General features: G+C 32.0%; 1 protein-coding gene and 1 long non-coding RNA gene across 9 annotated transcripts in view; one reads left to right on the top strand and one right to left on the bottom strand.

Annotated features, from left to right (window-relative positions):
- Positions 1-19,427, top strand: part of LOC113497870 (zinc finger protein 628) — a 109,337-nt gene that overhangs the window by 15,114 nt on the left and 74,796 nt on the right. The window contains exon 1 of one of the 8 annotated variants that reach the window (XM_026877625.1): positions 14,940-15,458. The exons of the other annotated variants lie outside the window; for them this stretch is intronic. The gene's annotated coding sequence lies outside the window, so the exon portion shown is untranslated. Of the gene's footprint in view, positions 1-14,939; positions 15,459-19,427 lie in introns of those variants that run through there. 8 annotated transcript variants of the gene reach the window in all.
- LOC113497871 lies at positions 5,136-11,039 on the bottom strand. The gene is made up of 4 exons (XR_003400940.1): positions 10,524-11,039; positions 9,073-9,244; positions 8,390-8,480; positions 5,136-5,517 (listed from the first exon to the last, which is right to left on the bottom strand). It is a non-coding gene; the product is annotated as an uncharacterized LOC113497871 (long non-coding RNA).

Here is a 19,427-nt window from a genome sequence, read left to right on the forward strand (position 1 = left end):
TATTCACTTTTATAAAACAGAAAGAAGTGATATTTTAATATAAAACATATTTGTCAACTTCGCAAGTCAAACAAAACTATGTTTTCTATCCCTTTATAATAATGTTCACATTTCAAAGTTAATACGAATAACAAATCTAGCACTAATGAATATTAAAAAAAAAACAGCCAATACAAAAATAAAACAGCTAAACAAAGAGTTTTCATAAAAACTATATTCAACATCATTACAGAACCGCCCCCAAAAAAAATTAACGGACGAATGAACGACCATACACTATTCATACATATGTATGATCACTAACATACATACATACATAAAATAAACGTTCAATCATCTCATTCAGATACATGACTGGCCAAACCACGCCTAGGAATAAATAAAATTCAAAAATAGAACGCGCGCTTCCTGCGAATTGAGTTCTAAAATTAAATATTGAAAAATGGCCGGCCACGCAAGCGCACACGGTACGAAATTTGTGCATAAAATTGCATCCCGCATTAACCGATCTAAACATTAAAAATAGAATTTATTTAGGAATAGTGCACACAGGCGGGTTGAGGTACAAGGTTAGGTTATGTAACGTGAAAGTTTTTGTAGAGTTTCTTGTGAAAGAAGTTGTTTTTTCAAGTAGATGATCTTATATATACCTAATATCTATATTTTTGTAGATTTATATTGCAACAGTTTTGTGAAACATTGTTTTGATAATTAACTATAATGATTATCCTCCGAAGACTAAAATCGATTTCCTTTAAGACTGCCAACGTTGAAAGCAGGGTGTTTTAGTGTTGTATTTTAAATAACAAGATTATTTAAAAGCTGACTAAGTCCACTAGTATTTTTTCCATAAATATTAATCTCAATATAAAATGTAATTTGTAATACCATTAAAGAAACATTTTCAGTCAAACACATGCAATTTTAGCGATCTTTTTCCAAAAAAAACACGACTCCATTTCCAAAAAATATTCCGAACACATTTTACATACATGAGCACAACACTTTAGATCATTACCTAACACACTATAAATATTAATCCATTTAACAAATCGATAAGACCTAGTCGTGTGCACAAGGCTTTACAAACTCCAGATTGCCTTCTTTCAGCCAGTTAAAATAAACAATCGCGATATTTCCCAGCTCTTTAGAACTTCACATATACATTGCTGCTCTACTTGTGCGAGCGTTTTACTATATGTATACATGGCCAGTAATGTACGTCAGGCCCAGCTTTTGATCTCTCGTAGATAGGTTTGTGTAAAAACGTTTGCCGGTTTAATGGTGGGATGCATTTTAGATTAGTCTTTGTGCGAAATTCTTGAACTGGTATTCTATAGTTTTAGGCGAATCGAAGGTTAAGCGATTTTTGTGAAGGTTGAAATTTTGATGGGTGGTTATTTTTCTTCCGCTAAAGTTTATTTTCATATTAAGTATTTGAAGGTGTTGCTTGTCTTATTAGGCCTATCCTATTCATTATGCGAACCCATCTAAAAAAAGAGTAGGATGGACTAATACAATAGAGAAGAAGAATCAAAAAAATATTTTGGGATAAAGAATATTCTAGAAAAAATCACTCTTTTGGAGTCGAAGAAGAATTTTTTAAAGTGGTATAAAATACTATTGCTGCTAAAGGCGCTCCTTTCTTCCATAAGCAGACAGACTTTCGTACAGATCCAAGCTCATCTTACACAAAATTCCATCAAAATAAGTCCATCAATTTACCCTCAAATCTAAATAAACAGACACCTATATCTTCATAATATTAAAATCGACACGTCTTCAGATTTGATACCGAGCCATCAAATTTGCATCCAAACATGGCTTTTCTGCATCTTGCACCATCCTTCACTACTACCCACATTTTCTCGGAAACCGTGAGAGATACATCAGTAGCAAATATTTAAAATCGTAAATACCTAACTGTACTGTCTACGAGTCACGATGTTTTGTGCGTAGGCGCAGCGAGAATTGCTTCATGCTTTTTCTATATCTTATGTTTCGGTATATTATGTTTAATATACCTTTAATAAATGATTTTCATATTTTTTATATGATTTTTGTGGAAATAAACTAATTTCTTCAGGTAATTTTTGTGTCAAGATTTCATCCATCAAATCTGAAATTGCGTGGTAGGACAAATGTATTAGTTTTGATTTTCCAAATTTCGCTTATATTTTCGCTTCCACCACTTTGATTATTCTGAGGTCAAAGCGAAATTAAGATCTTTCTTTAATGGGGTATCAATGTGCTCTGGAATCAGCTATTGCCAGGAATCTATTAGTGGAATAAAGAAAAGAATACTGATATCTTATGAAGAACATAGGGCTGACAGTATCGTATTACGTATATTGCATTCTCGTCAATATTAGAAAACAAAATGATTTTAATCAAAATTTATTTTGGTAAAACATTTCAGTCTATGCTCCTTTTTCTCCCTTTAAACAACATAAAAAACGTCATATTTATAAAGTCTTAATTATTAAGGTGATATCTTCAGGATATCTTTATTTTATTTTTTCATAAAAAATATACATAATTACTACATGCAGCCTTTTTTGACTTTTGGAAGAGTTATCGACTGTCATAATTTTATTCTGTCTACTTTTAAAACGGATACTTATTAAGTCAAAGCATCTGAGGATTTTTTTAAAGTTTAAAGTGGTTAAAAAAATCTCTAAAACCAATTCTAAAAGCAAAAAGAGCTATCCCTTTAAAAGGTATTTTACTATAAAACCGTAAAATATTATAGTTTCTTTAAACACCATATAAATCTTATGTTAATATCATTTCTTAAGAACAGTTATCTTCGTCTGTAGAGTCACGACCTGCGTGGGCGCATGCTTTACGTACGACTTTATTAGATTGATTGCTAATTGTATTTTATTCATTAATATTAGAAATATTTTCAATTTTAGTAAGGGACGTAATTCATTAAAGATTGACTATTAAAGAGGTATGGATGTAAAAAGATGGATTAACGATGTAAGAAAGGGCTTTACATTTTTAAATATCTTTTCATTTTTAGAACGAATGTATAAAACAGAAATAAAAATAAATCATCTTCATACAAATACACGTTACGAATTAAACTAAAACAAAGTTGACACTATATTTGTGTGTAGTTTGAATTTTTCTATGCTTTTTTGCAATCTATATTAGATTTATAAGACTATGCAAAATTAAAACCGAGTCATATAATATTTAGAAAAAAATCTAAGATTAGATTAAAAGCTGTCTCCAACACACTTCAAAAAGTTTACGGTATATTATTGAATCTTATTTAATTAGCACCAAAATTGTGTAAGTCTTTAATTTTTAATTTAAGGTTAAATAAGTAGCATCCATTGATAATATTCAGCCAAATAGCCATGCGCCAACGTTACCTTTAACTAAACCCAACAAAAACAGAACACCTCCTACCACAGTCGGATAATAAATTGTAACTAATCCCCAAAAATACCTAAACCAATCTACATAAACATAGACAACGTCAACTTAAAAACAAGATGGCGTCTGTCTAATAATGCCATTGTCTCAAACCGGTAGAATTTTGGTTGCAAAACGTGCGCTCGCGCTGATCTGACTCATGCGGGTGGGGGGATAGGCTAGCATAACTTGTAGGCTGTAGTTTATATATTTATAGATCGTAGTGTTGGGAAAAATGTTGTTACGTCACTAGTTTAGAATATTGAATGGTTTGTTGAGATTTATTCATTCAGTATGTATGTCGTAAGTTTTAGGGCTTGTATAATAGTTTGGGGAGGAGCAATTGTTTTGTTTTTATGACATAAATTTAAATTTTACAGTTAGTACTTTCTGTGAAACTGTAGGATGGATTAAATAAAATAAAAATAAGATGAAAGTAGTGAATACAATATCCAAATTATAATATTGAATTTATGAAATGTTTCCTAGATATGCTTGAATACATAAAACTTAGATAAGTTGATATTACGGATCTACGTATCTTAATTGCCTTGGCCGATCAGTGATTGCCTAAATAATATTAATAAAAAATCATAAACTATTTTGTTTAGATTTTTAATGCCAATTACCCTTGAAATTGTGCTTTATTTTTGTTACTTCGTCAACACTATAATTAAAATGCCATTAACAAAATCCTATTACGAATTATTCTATTAAGACTACATGTGGAATGTGTCAATTTGTTTTTTTTTTCTAGTTCTGTGACTAAACTGTTCTTGGCTAGATTAAGTTGTACTTCAATACAAAGTTCCTTTCTTATTTAAATTAATTTCAAGTTCGTAGGTAGGCTTTATGTAAATTTAATTGTGACTCAGTGTCCAAAGGTTGAGAATTCATAGTTTAGGATATACATACTATACAATTTATAAATGCTTAGACCCTGACATAGAGTATTCAGATAATATTCACACTTTTTTGACAGGCTCGACCGAATTGTTTTAGAAATCGTTTCATTTTCGTGCATTTTCTTTTCCCGACTAGTTTTCAATTTCAACGCCAAGCACGTTATTATTTTAAGATTAAATAAAAAATCACCTTTTCGTACTACTCTTTTTACATTAAAACTATTTTTTTTCCAAAACAGTGACAATAAACAATAGCAAGTTAAATACAACCAGAACGACCAACCTGAGTATTTTATTTTCTATGAAACATTTCCAAACAAGAACGATAATACTATCGCTGTTAATAAAGACGCTTTTTACAAAAAAAAACTACCAACCATTAAATCTCCAACAATTTCACGAGAGATATCTTAATTGCGTCACAAAATTAAAAACAAAACCTCCTACACAATTAACACTTCTAAAAACCAATTACAATTGCAGCCATCTTTGAAAACCACAAAAACTATGACAAATACTAATGAATGATTTAATAAGTATGTATATGTGTGTTGTAAAAAACTGGTTCGGTAAGTCTAGACCAGTTCCAACAATGTTATTATATTTCTTTTGACGTGTACAACGCAATCTTATACTAGGCCGTAACCCGTTTTGTGCTAGGGTTTTCTTGAGATTAGATTTTTTTTCGTTAGATTAATTTATGAGATGAGCAAATAGGTTTTTGATTTTGTCATTGCTAGTTGATAATTGCAAAAAAATGCTTTTAATCTATTTAATTAAATTATGCATAATTTTGATTTTTGTTTATCTTGCAACATTAAAAATTAAACACTTTTTAAAGTAATTAATATCTAATCCAAGTTTAAGATCGATGAAGCCGCAATATTATCATTAAAAACTTTAGAAACTTCCTAGAAGATTGAGCTATCAAATATAAAAAGTTTAATTCAAAAGGGACCATTATTTTAGGAGATTATCTCGCACTTATTTTGTAGCTCGATACATTAGTAAGTACAGGCTTAGAAAATCCGAATCGTATTTTTCATTATTTTATAAGGTTAACTTCCTGTATTACAGTGCAGGTAATATAGTTAGCCACTATGGTATTATAAAAATTGCTTCCAATCTAGCGTCGCTGCTCTCGAAGTTATGAAGAATCTGGTAATGTTAAGGAGACGTTCTCCTGAAAAAGAAAAGTAATTTACATTTAAATTATGAAAACATAATATCCATTAGGATCATTAAAATGGGTCAGATTGTACTGATTTTGCTAGGTTATTCTATTTTTTTTTAATTAAAGCTACTTAGACTAACATTTTGCTGAAATAGCGGCAACAGAAATACATTAAAAAATTTCAACCCTCCAGCTCTAAAATTTCATAAGGTTATGAGATAGATCCTGGTGACAGACGGCTGGACAACATAGCCTTAGTCAAAGCTTCAAATTTTTGCCCTTTGGATACATAACACTAAAATAATCAGGGTCGATTAAGGTACTAAAGTTATACTACAATCTGACTTGACCTCACATTAAAACTAAGAATCTAATCCATCCATCCATCCACAATAGTGCTAGAATTCATGATAAGTAATAAAACACTTCCCCTTAATAAGAACACCATAAATATGCCAAGAAAAAGCATCAATTAAAAACCGTCTAACTTGCCCTTAAATCAATTGGCAGACAGATTCATTAGAATAAAAACTTCAAAGTTCAACTTTATCCGTACGACTTAGGGTCTAAATTCGTACAGCATGGAACAGTTATAAGGAAGATACTATGGAAAATAGTTTTAATAGTGTTTATCTGTCTAGGATGAAAAATAGGCAGGCCTAGGTGGTTATTAATGAGATATTTTTCTTATAAACAGCGGGTTTCATAATAAATGTTTAAGTTATTCAATATGACTTGTACACAAGATGATCTAAAATATGAAAAGTTTTTAATGATTTAAAAAGAAAATCATAAAATTTTTCGATTCCGATTTTCTCGATTTTATTTTTAAACATTTTTACTTTTGCATACTTATGCCTCAATTTATTATTGTCCTTAAAACAACACTTTTGCGACGGTCGAAATCGAACCTTTACGAGAACTTTTGTAAATTTTTAATAAACCTGATATAAAGAAAATAAAATCAAGACGAGCCTGAGTGACAAATTACCAATACTGAAAAAAAAAATGACCTTTGGTAATCCTATACCCTAACATATTTACGAGGCTAAAGTATTCATATAATTACAAATTACTGACCATAAAAACACAGAGCAAAAGAGAGCAATTTAAAAAATTACAAACTTACGCGCTACAAGAGTTCCTTAAAAAAGGAGCGCGCCAACGCGAAACAGGAAGAAATTTTCCCGCTGCGCCAGCGCACCAAGCGGCAATGTTCGGAACTAAACCGAAGCGCGAACGACCGCCAACTCTTTCCGCGCGCTTTCTTTTATCACCTCTCTCACTCGCACCCGTGCACACGCCTACCTTTTTTGGCGTAAGAAAGGGACAGAAACAAAAAAATGGCCGAACGCACATGTGCGCGGGAGTTTGTTTTCGTCTTATTTTTCGCAGGTCGTTCGCCTCGGATATTCACGTCGCTTTTGCGATTTTTTTGTCTTGCTCCTTCCTTTTTTTCGTCCTTTTCCCGCCGTGTGTGTTCGCAGTGCTAGGTCGCGTGGGCAGTTGATTTATTTTCCTTAGTTTATCTTAATCTGTTTTCTAATACTGTTCACTTTATTGGGTCCCTTTTTTAATCTAATGCTAGGTCCGCAACTCCGTAACTTCGTTCGCAATTTACTTTTTTATTTGAGAATCTTGGTTATTTATTAGAGGTTGTAAACTAGGCCTTGTTTCTTGGTAAAGGTTTAAAAAAGTGTATTTTCTTATTCCGTGGATGGCAGTCGTAAAACTATACGAGTTTTATCATTAGGATTTAATTTTCCGTGCTCTGGCTGTATGGGATATTTACAGCGGTGTTCTGTGTGAGATATTATGTTATTGGGCTGTGAGCGCTGTGATCTAAGGTTAATTACGGTTTGAAAGCTGACTCATAGAACTGTGCCCCTTGGAGTTATTGGGTAAAGTTCTATGACGATTTTTAGGCTTTATACTGTCAAGGGTAGCTATTGCTGTGAGAGCGAAGTGCTATATTTATCTTTTCGAAATAATGTAATGAATTTTGAAATGTTGGCGATATTTTAAGTTATCAATTTAAAAATGATGATGCATTTAAAACAAAACTGGAGTATAATGTAGAATATAATTGATGGATTGATCTGTTTTAAGTTCGAATTCCGTCTAATGTTTTTTTTTCTTTCATTATAATTATATGTATCTAATTACAGTCCAGTATTAAAATTGTTTATTACCTCCAATAACCTTCAAATGGAACTCACACATAAATTAGCAAGTCTATAGGCTAAAAATTAAACTTAAGCTCTCTAGGAAGGGACTCAGAAAACGCTTTAATTAAGCCACTCAATTAATAAAGGAATTTTCTAATCAAAGTGTGTAGTAAAAAGATTTATCTTTAGAACGCTTACAACACTGCGCCGTTAGCAACCAATAGTGCGGGTAATTGTATATATCGATATCGAGAAGTTTATCTCTCGATATTTTGTCTAATTGGATAGCTGTCTTATTCGAATCGTGTTAATTTTTCTAATTAGTTCCTGGTTTATATCAAGAGAGGTTGTATTAGAAATATTGGTTTTTGAGTTATGTACTGATTGTAATTAGAAAAACTAGTCATTTTTTTGTGAATAGTTTTTTCTGTGACTTGGATTAATGATTAGGTATGTTTACTACGGTTTACTTTTGCGAATTTCTTGGTATAGTTTGACTAGATTAATTTAAGCCCTAATAAGATACCTTGGAGTGAGGGATACGGCATGTGGTTAAAGTTTAGGGATACGGCATGTGGTTTAAGTTTAACTTAGAACTAGACATGTGAGTATTCAGCCGTTAGTTGTAAGTAAAAGTGGATTAAACCTATAAGCTAAGTTATGAACTTACATAGCTAATATGTAAAATAAATTAAAAGTAAAAATATACCAACCATTTTCCTTCATGTAGAGAAGTCTTTCCTTCTTCTGAGGCAGAAAGAACTGTCTACTCTGAGAAGAATTATTATTCACCATGCTTGATAGCTGAAAATAAAAAGACCAGCTGATTTTAATTTAGTCCTCTTACGTCTAGCTATTTCTCAATCAATAATTAAAGCTTAGCTTCAGGTCTTTCCAGATTCAATTGAATAGCTCATTTTAAATATCTCCTGTCTAATTATTATAACTAGTTCTATTGTGCATAAATAATAGCATTATTCAACAATCAATTAAATATTTGTCTCCAACAAATAACTTTGGTAATCGATATTCTATCGATGGAAAATATAATTGATTAGTCACAACACTAGTTCCAATCTCTTATGAGTTAGAAGTGGAGCCGATGCACTTTATACATTGTAGTGAAACAAAATGGCCGCCTTAAAGATAAAGTTTTAAAATTATATGTTTTATAATATTGTATGAGTATGCTGCAAATGTTTTTTATAAATTTACTAAGAAGCTGATTAGTAATTTAATGTAGAGTTTAGCCACGTGTATAATTCTGGATCGCAGGACTAGTTTTGGATCCAACTTGATTCAGTGGCGCTAATTTTCTAAGTCGTCGAAAGTTACTCTAAACTAAGATAGATAATTCACTTTAAGGAACAACAGCACTAAATTACCTTTAAATTACCTGATCCATGTCCTAAGCATTTTCTGAGAGCCTATTTCCATCTTTTAAGGTCATACTGTTACATTTGGGGAAAATACCCCATTTAGAATACTGTCTCGCTCTTGAAGTGTAAGACCCTTATAGAATTTCATATCGTTCTGGTAGGCCATTTTGTGGGCATACAATTGTTTACCTGTAATTATAACATGAACAATTAAATTTAATACTCAGTATAGTTAAAAAATTAAGGTTAATTAAAAGTAAAATTAAGTTATATTATGTCATGTGACAGACATTATGGCGTATATTCGATCCCGGCTGGGACAAACATTTGTGTATAAATATTTGCGCCTAGATTAAATATTTTCCGTAATATTAATGTTTGGGGATCTCCCATCTAGAAAAGAAGAAACCTTTGCCCAATAGTGGGACAATCACAGGCTGATAATATAAGACTACATCCTATATGTTAAATAAATACAAACCTTTTTGGAGAATAAAACAATAAAATTTGTTTTTCAAAGAGTTCCTATTTTACTTGCCAAAATAATATGGATTTTTAGATGGTCTAAAATCTGTATTTTATTATGCGTTTACAATTAGAATTTGCTTTTAAAAATATGTATTTGTAATAAAAAGTTATTGTGAAACGGTTAGACCCATAAGAGTTAGACTCGCTTAACATTTTGACCACAAAATTGACCCTGACCACAAAGTGTTTGTAAGACGGCAGCTTTATTATGGTAAAAAAATACTTTTAAGGTACACATTGATGTGGGGAGGTATATTACGTATTTAATTGATGTTAGTGGCGAATGAGTTAATACTGTTGTACTAAACCCCGTTGGATTCATAAAATACTATTAATTAACAAAACTTAAAAAAAGTGGGTTTTTATATATTCTTTTTTTTGTACAGAACCCTCAAAAGCTTAAGTCAATTTTAAAAATCTGTTCAAAATCAATTAAGGAGTGGTTAACTACGCCACTACGACTCTAAATTTTATAGAGATTAGTAACAGAAAGCGTTTTTTATATCATAATGTTAATTAATAAAAAAAATATAATAAAAACATATTCATACATTTACTTATCTACATTATCATCATAAAAGTAGGAAACGACTCTACAATTTACAACTGTTTTTTTCCACTATTCAAAATCAAATGTTTTTATTTCAAATAAGCGGCTTTTAAAACCTTACAGTAACGGCCCTAGGCGCAAGGTACCAAAACGAAAAAAAACATACTCTCTTAACAATTAATACTTATAGGTTCTATATGTCTTATGAATTGCTATTGCGTTCGCAAGAACAGCAATGTCTTTAACTAACCTTAAAATTAACACTCTAATCTCTACAAAGACATATTATACACCAAGTTAGAAAATTCAACTCTACAAAATCCGAAAATGCATTCTATATGCCTATTTAAAGATGATATAATTATAATTATAACTAAGTTGAATACTTACTTTAGCATACCGTGGTTGACGTGTGTGTCTCATTGCAATCGCCACAGAATTGCGTCTTTATCACACACAAAGACTCTCTATGATTGCAACATACTGCAACTTATACATAGTCGAGATAACGTGGTTATTTATAAGATGTGCCGTATTCATAGTGATGTTGTTGATTTCGTATTGTCTGTCTATTAGGTAATATTTCTAGTATGAGACAGCTGAAGGTTTTTTGACATATTTTTTATGATGGGCAAGAGAAATGGTAGAAGACCAAATGTCATTAGTCGATAAGTAAATCATTGGTGTGTCTAGTTTTGGAAGTGTCTGCACGTGGCTTGAGCTATCGGAAATGGGCTTTTAAAGAGGGATTGGGCAATTAAGACAATAAAATGTTATAATGAACGAATTTGTTTCTCGTAGACGTAGAATGTGGGGATTCTGATAGAAGAATGAAACGAGATTTAAAACATGTGATAGCTAAATAAAACGTACACTTTTTTCAAATTGTAAGATCATTTTTTTTTTCAAAAAATTATATTTTTAGTAGTTGTTTTGGTTAATTGTCCATTCACCAAAGAACTATTTTACATATAAATCAATGATGCCCACAGCGATCGAAGCCCATATATAAAACCCAGCCTGTTTGATACTGAAGCAGCTCTGACCTAGTGCGATTCGCTAAATCTTGACACACCGCTTTCCTTTCGCAAGCTCATTTACTTTTCATCCGATGAACTATAATTTTATTTAAAATTGACTTCGGAAATCGTGAAAAAAAAGAGAGTAAAAATTTTTTTTCTTCGTTTTCCCTGAATTTTTTCCTCGGTCTGTTGCTGAAGGTCACAGTCCAGACTGTTCTGAGTCGAAAGACTTAATTGAATTAATAAATTAGGACGAGTGTAATAGCTCTGATCTAGCACTGGGTAATTTTTGGGGTTTATTATAAACAGTGAATATTAATTTCAATACAATTTCTGCATGTATTCTTCTGCAACTTTTGTGTAAGAAAGTATTACCCTATTATAAGTTCAATTGTACATATTTTAACTATTTGTGTGATTGTATAATACCATATTATTAAAATTATTTTAATAAATAATTAACCAGACTATGAATACAACACTAGAGCTTTTTTTCCTCCGAAGGGGCGGGGTTATCGCGGAAAAGTTGTGGATTTTTCAAAATTTTATCAACTGCACGTTGAGATACCGTGCACACAAGTGCAGATAGTGATGTGACTGTTCATTCTGAGTCGAGGATAGATTTGAACTATAGTGAAATCGATAGATTTGGAAATGGATAAAATTCCAATGAGTTTTTACTCTTATTGGAAACAAGAAAATAAATTAGCATTTTATAAATTTTAATATTTAAATCCTGAGCTGATGATTAAACCTTAACCGTATACAATAAAAAAAACGGGTTTAATGATATCACTTTAATGAACAAAAAAGACTTTGTCAATGTCATCGCACATATCAATCAATATCAATGTATTGAGATCGAAAGTCACTCCTGAAGTAAAAAAATGTAATAAGGTAATATGGGGGTATAGAAATTTAGAGCAAATTAAATCATACTCATTATTTTGTAATAATAAGTTGAAGAATATAGATTTTCCGATCGACTTTACTGATTGTTGTAATAATTTATGTAATAACTTGGAACATCAAGTAATTTTAGATAGTTTATATAAGGAAATAATTGATATCCTTAGCTCAGGTGCTATATCAACTTATAATGAGAAGAAGAAAGAAGGTCACAACCAGTGTAAACCAGGTTGGAACAAATATGTAAAAGCTGCACATGAACAAGCGCGTCTTGCCTTTCAAAAGTGGACCTTGATTAATAAACCAAGGAATGGATTTTGGTTTAACAACATGGTTGAAACTAGAAAAAAATTTAAGAAGAAATTGAAATGGTGTCAGAATAATAAAGATCAAATAAATATGAATACTATTGCTAATCATCATAAATGTAAACATTTTGGAAATTTTTGGAAATCAACAAATCAATTGAACCCTAAGCAAAGTTTGCCCGCAAGTGTAGATGGAGTAGATGAACCCAGTAAGATTGCAAATATATTTACTAAACTGTTTCAAGTAAAATCGTCTCTCGGTCCATCGTTTTCTGGATCGAATGTTACGGGAGAACCGGGAGGTGAGCCTACCAGGTTTTCGGCTAAGGAAATAGTTACAGTTATAAAATTTTTAAAAAAGGGAAAGTCACCCGGTCATGATAGTCTTTCATTGGAACATTTAAAATATGCAGGTAAGCACTTGCCTAGAGTTCTGGCCATGTTTTTTAGTTTATGTGCCTGTCATTCCTATCTCCCAGCAGACTTGGTCAAGACGATAGTTGTTCCAATAATTAAGAATAAGACTGGTGATACGAGCGACAAGAACAACTATAGGCCTATTTCCTTAGCCACTATAATAGCCAAAGTATTGGACGGTTTGATTGATCGACAGTTGAGTATGCATTTAAAATTGCATGACGCTCAGTTCGGCTTCAAACGACACTTGTCAACAGAAACTGCTATCCTCTGTCTCAAGCATACCGTTCAATACTACACGGCTAGGAAAACACCTGTGTACGCTTGTTTCCTGGATCTCTCAAAAGCATTTGATCTAGTATCATATGATAGTCTATGGAAGAAACTTCGACAAAACACCAACCTTCCTAACGACCTCATTCAACTATTACAGTACTGGTATAATAATCAGTACAATCATGTTAAATGGGCAGGTGTACTGTCGGATGCGTATAGATTGGAATGTGGGGTGAGGCAAGGTGGTCTTAGCTCGCCCAACCTTTTCAACCTCTACATGAATGAGTTAATACAGGAACTCAGCAACGCCAATATCGGATGCTCCGTTGATGGGCAGTGTGTTAATAACATCAGTTACGCGGACGATATGGTATTGCTGAGCCCTTCGATTAACGCCCTTAGGAGACTTATCCGTATCTGTGAGGATTATGCGGTGATCCATGGGCTCAGGTACAACTCATCTAAGAGTGAACTGTTGGTTTTCAAGGCCGACGGTAACAAAAGTTACAAGACAATTCCACCAGTAACTTTAGGAGGTAGTCCACTCAACAGAGTCACTCGGTTTAAGTACCTGGGTCACTGGGTCACCGATGATCTTACTGATGATACGGATTTGGATAGAGAGCGCAGAGCGTTGGCCGTAAGGTGTAACATGCTAGCTCGTAGATTTGCACGATGTACAAGGGATGTTAAAGTTACTCTGTTTAGGGCATATTGCCAATCTTTGTACACGTGTGCCCTATGGGTCAATTACACTAAACGGTCTTTCAATGCTCTGCGGATCCAATACAATAATGCCTTCAGAGTACTTTTGGGACTACCGCGATTTTGTAGCGCATCAGGGATGTTCGCTGATGCAGGTGTTCCTGACTTTGGTTCACTTGTGAGACAGCGTTCAGCATCACTGATGCGGAGAGTACGCGATAGTTCTAACAGTCGGGTTGCTATTGTAGCTGGTCATGTAGATAGCCCCATAATGTGGCGCTGCATGACCAGACATCGACCAGCATTTAGTTATATAAAATAATATTTAATTAATTCTAGAGTAGTTTTCTGTTTAGAATTTATGTTATACATAACTATGGACTATTATGAAATAAGTCTGAAATAAATATTATTATTATTATTATTATAATGTTTATTTGTTTACGAAAACAAATCCTGGACTATATATTTTTACTTTCCCTATAAAAAAAAAACAAAATCTAATTAAAAAATACATTCAATAGGAATTTATAGTGTAAGAGCCCAGTAACTACTTGATTAAGTACACTATCGTAATGATTGTAACAATATAAAGGTAATTGGGTTTAATAAGAGATAGAATCTCGTTAATTACTTTACTTCCTTATTGATACGGGTCTAATAACTCTTATTGGACCTGTATTTATGTTAAAAACGTTTACTCCTAACGTTTTTTTTTCTATATTGTTTTGTGTTTTCTACCATGAGGGTAAAAACTTAGCTTATTGACTGGGGGTCAACTTCTTTCTGGCTGTATCTCATGAACCAGGATATCTGATAGTTGATATTTTCGTAGATGATGTATTTAAGCTCTTTCTCTAATGGCAAATACTAAAAATAATAGGATAGAGGTTGCGACAAAAAGGGACAAAAAAATTTGGCCCTCATAAATTCTATTTGTCACTTTAGTGTTGAGAGACCTACTCACAAGTTACCGTTTTTTTTCTTGGTTTAATGAAACTCTTTTTTGAAACAGTCTTAAAAATCCAATTAATAAAACAAAATTCATTATAATAAGGGGTTTTGAAGTTTTTTTATGACTCCCTTAAATAGATAGAACCCGACCGATATTATAACTACTACAAGTATCAAACGAAACAAAACAAAAGTAGCCCGATCTTTTTTAATTTTGTCAAAAAAAATATCATGGGTCAGGACAGGAAAGATTTGCGAACGTAAAAACGTGTAGAGTCAATTGTTTTTGAAAAAAAAAACTACTTTATCTTGTAACAATCCAATGACAATGGTTTTATACTACTAACACTATAATCGATCAAATTACTGACTAATCTAGACAATAGTATTCAATCCTGATGTCACCTGTCTGACTCATAACCCTTGAGTACCTAGACTACATCTTGACTAGATCTTAAAGCTGTAGAGTCACATCACTAATCAATAAAGTAGACCAAGGAACTATAACCTCAAAGAAAAAAGACGTAACACAAAAATCGTATCAGATAAAATCAAATTGTAACCCAATTGATTTAAAGTTCATTTTCGAGTGTGAATTCACGGCGTTTATGGTTTTTATTTGTGGAGTAAAAATGCATTTTTTCGTTAGAAAAAAGATAATAATGCTGCGTGTTTTAAATGGAAATTTTATAAGTCGACGCAGCGCGGGGCGGTTGTTTTTTCGTATTGACGAGGTAAAAATTTTCCATTATTACGTAATAGTGATTTTTATAGATTTTTGTGCTTTTTTTGCTTTCATTTGGTGAGTTATTTTAGTGTTTTATTGCAAGTTTTGTTTAACGTTTCGTGAGGATATTTGAAAGAATATCTTGTCTAAGATATCTAGGCTGAGTGGAAAGTTTTTGGAAATAGTTTTAAACGAAAAAAATCTAGCAGTCAAAGACTTTTTTGACACGTCACACAGATTTTTTTGCATTCAAACTTTTAGTGATTTTGAGTATTTGCTCTGGAAGGTACGTTTCGTTTTATTTTTATCTTGCATTTGCGAAACGAGACTTTTATAAATTGGAAAAATAAATAGCTGATCATGAGACTTTCCTGGGCACGTGTTTGCACTAAATACTTGTTAGATTTTTCCATGAAGTATTATTTGCTAAATTATTAAAGATAACAAACACGACATTTTCTTGTTAGATAAATAACATATTTTTACCTATTCGCCGTTAGATGTCGCCTTGGTAAGATATTCTGATTGTTACATTTTTCTAACAAGACAACTTTTAGGTTAGGATGTAAATTGTAAATTAAATAAAATAGAAAAATAATTAGTTACTTTATAATTTTGATTAATAAAAAATTATTTGTATTTACATTATTAAACTTTACTTTAAAATCAACATTTAAATCACAAAAAATACATTCTCTACACAGTTGTACAGAGAAAAAAAAACAACAAAAGTCATATAACAAAAACCTTTTTTTATTAATTTCAACGAAATTATGCATCGTTAAATTCATACAAATTATAATTCTAATTCAATTTGACAGCTACAGTGTATAATATTCATAATGGGAGCAAAAAATGCACCCCAAGTAAAATTGAATAGAAAAAAGGTGGCACGCACGCCGCCAATTACCTCAGTTTTTTTCTAAATGCCGTTTATACATTTTTTTTTCGTCTTTTTATTGGTCGAGCGATTGAAGGGGCGTTTTTTTCTGCTTTTTTACAAACGTGTCAAGATTAACACGTGTTTTTTTCCACCGTTTAGTAAACTGCGGGATTTGACGCTCTGTTTGGACAGGGTGGGTTACATTTTTGGATTTTTTTTTTCGTTTTTTCTTTCTTTTTGTTTTTTAAATGTAGATTGATACTTTCGTAATTGTTAACGGTCGATATGCGGGGGTTGGTTTTTTGCCTATTCTAATATTTGTTTAGCAACTTTTTCTTCTTTCTTTTTCTTTGCTACTGTGTACACTTAACGTTGGCTTTTTTCGTAGGCTTTTTTCCTCATCGGATTTTTTTGCGAGTCTTTCTTACTTTTTGTCTGTCAAACTGTCTGAACATCTGTCAGTTGCAGAGGTTATAGGTGTTGTTTAAAGTTCAGAGCAGATACAATCATGTTTGTTGTCTGTCACCTCGGAGTCTGTATCTCAGTAACCCATTTCTTCGTTGTACACGTGCGTTGTGCTTTAAATAGAGCGATTTGGAAATTTCTCCTGAATAATTATTAGTTTATTGGAAGTGTCACTGGTGCAGGTTTTTGGTTTCTCCCTTATTTTGAATTCTCTCTTTATTAAAAACAGTAAAAATTTTCAAGAAGTAAAGTTTCTTTTATATGCAGCACTTTTATCGATATCAGTCTTATGAAGTCACCTAGTATTTTTTCTGCATAGCTTTTTCTTTCGCCAGGTAGTAGAAATGTCTGGCCCAAGAACAACGCCTGTCATTGTATAAAAAAACTTTTTTGTTTGTTCCACTGACAAATTAGTTTAAAACATTGTAATAATCCTCTTGCCATACCAACAAAATTTTATTAATAATTATTTAACAACGTTAAATGAATTAATTACAGTTACAAATTGAATTTTCTTCTATTATATCACCGACTTTACGTCACATCATAAACAAACATATACCGATAAAATATTAAAAGTATTTTCATAGAATATTTGTTCTATAACTACGTTTCGGAGTTATCGATCACACAAACGGACAGACAGCTTTGTTCGTACGCCACACTTGTCACGGAATACTCACATTAATTATATTTTAGTGATCGAATTGTATGGAGACAGAAATGAAAACTTTTTAGTATTTTTTTCGTGTTTCTATCTAAGTTTATTATAAAGCTGTAGTTTTTTTATAGTTTTGTTTTAAGCTTAGTAAAAAAGTCTTAGTACCTACCGTTAGAAAAGTATACATTTTGTTTTTGTAACTCGAAAAAATATTTTCAGAAAAGAATATTTACTTGTACAAAAAAATAGTTTAAATTCTAGGCCCGTGGTTTTGTACTTAAAAGCCATTTGCGTGATCAGAGTAATAAAAATATTTATTTTAAATACAATCGAGGACTCGGCCGTTGTTTTCTTTAAAATGTAGTGTTTATTCAGACTTAAACATAATTTGAGGCGAATCCGAAAATTCTAAGCAAAGAGTTATGAGGCTTTGTTTTGTTGTCTTTTGTGTAAAAGTGGTTTCCACACTAACCAATCTTAACCCTTCACGATTTCTTCCAAAAATGATTAAAAATAGGTCGCGGTGCGTGAGCGGGTCGTTACGACCCCCACGACTTTTTCAACAGACAACCCTTCTCCGCTACTTTGTAACATTGATACATCATATTTATTGTTGAATTGTATTCTCTATCATTAAGCTACTAAATGACCCATATTTTCTACGTTTCATAGAAATTATCGGTTTTTAATTAATAGTAGGTACTTAGGTAGATTATTTTTTGTAAAGCGTATTCTCATACATTTCTTATTCAATCGTAGAAGTTACAGAACATTTAAAAGCGAATTCGTTCTCTTAAAATGACAACGACACAAGTATCGAGATACTAGCTACTATATTAAAGAAAATAAGTTAAAAGTTCAGTTAATTACTTGCATATATTGCTTTATAACATTTAATTTAACTTCATCTTTTCGTCTTAACTAAAAAGTTACGTTACGTTACGAATAAGAACTGTATTTATAACTTAGTTTAAAACATAAACACAGACTCATAATCCCACGTATCTCTACAATTTAAATTATTACATCATCCACTCAACCTCTCCAAGAGACTATCAGCTTCACAGCATCTGAGGGTTAAAACAGCCCACCTACGAAAAAAACAAAACAAAAGTCATCTAAAAATCATAACCCTTCAAACCAGTTGAAACACAACACTAGATTCTTTCAACAATCCGTTTCACTTAACCCAGCAAAAACTATAAAGGGTCCATTTGACCCTTTAATTTATGCAAATCAGTGAAATACGGAAAGGTGTACAGGGTACTAATAATGTCGCCATTTTTTTGTTTCTACTTTAAAAAGGAACCGGTTTCTATGGTATCCCTTTGTTGTCTATGAGAACGGCATAGACAAGATTGTGAGATAATGTTTGTTAGTGCCTATTTCGTGAGAAAGTGATGTTTTAACAGATAGAGGTTAAATCAGAATGTGTATCATATGTTAGATGGATGGACAGGATGTAAGGGCTAGGTTTTCAGTGGGGGAGACCTGTGAGCTGATAGGACCGTGGACTTTGATGGACTTTTATTTCCCTGTTAATTTTTTGATTTGGTACGATTTTTTTTTTGTAGACGCATCTGAATAGTGTGTATATATTTATGCTATTTATTCCACAGTTCCTAGTTGAATTAAGAATCATGCGATAAATAAAGTATTTATTTCGGGTGTTTTGGTGAAAATTAATGTACGTCTAACAGTTTCGCAATTGGCTACAGGATTTCTTGCATTCTGAAATTAGTGTTGATAAATTCATCTCTTTACAAGTTTAACTTGTAGTTCACGTTCCGAATTTCAGTAATATATAATTAAGTTAAGGAGCATCTGATCTTGTAAAAAATATTAACGTTGATTAATAACTACAAACTTAGCAGTGACAATAATAATTGTAGCGTATTCTTAAATCATCCTTATTAGTATGTCTTATTATTAACTCCCTAATGACTACTAAAACTGCTTTCCCCCTT

The sequence above is a fragment of the Trichoplusia ni genome, chromosome 10 (assembly GCF_003590095.1).
Source record: "Trichoplusia ni isolate ovarian cell line Hi5 chromosome 10, tn1, whole genome shotgun sequence".
NCBI lineage: Eukaryota > Metazoa > Arthropoda > Insecta > Lepidoptera > Noctuidae > Trichoplusia > Trichoplusia ni.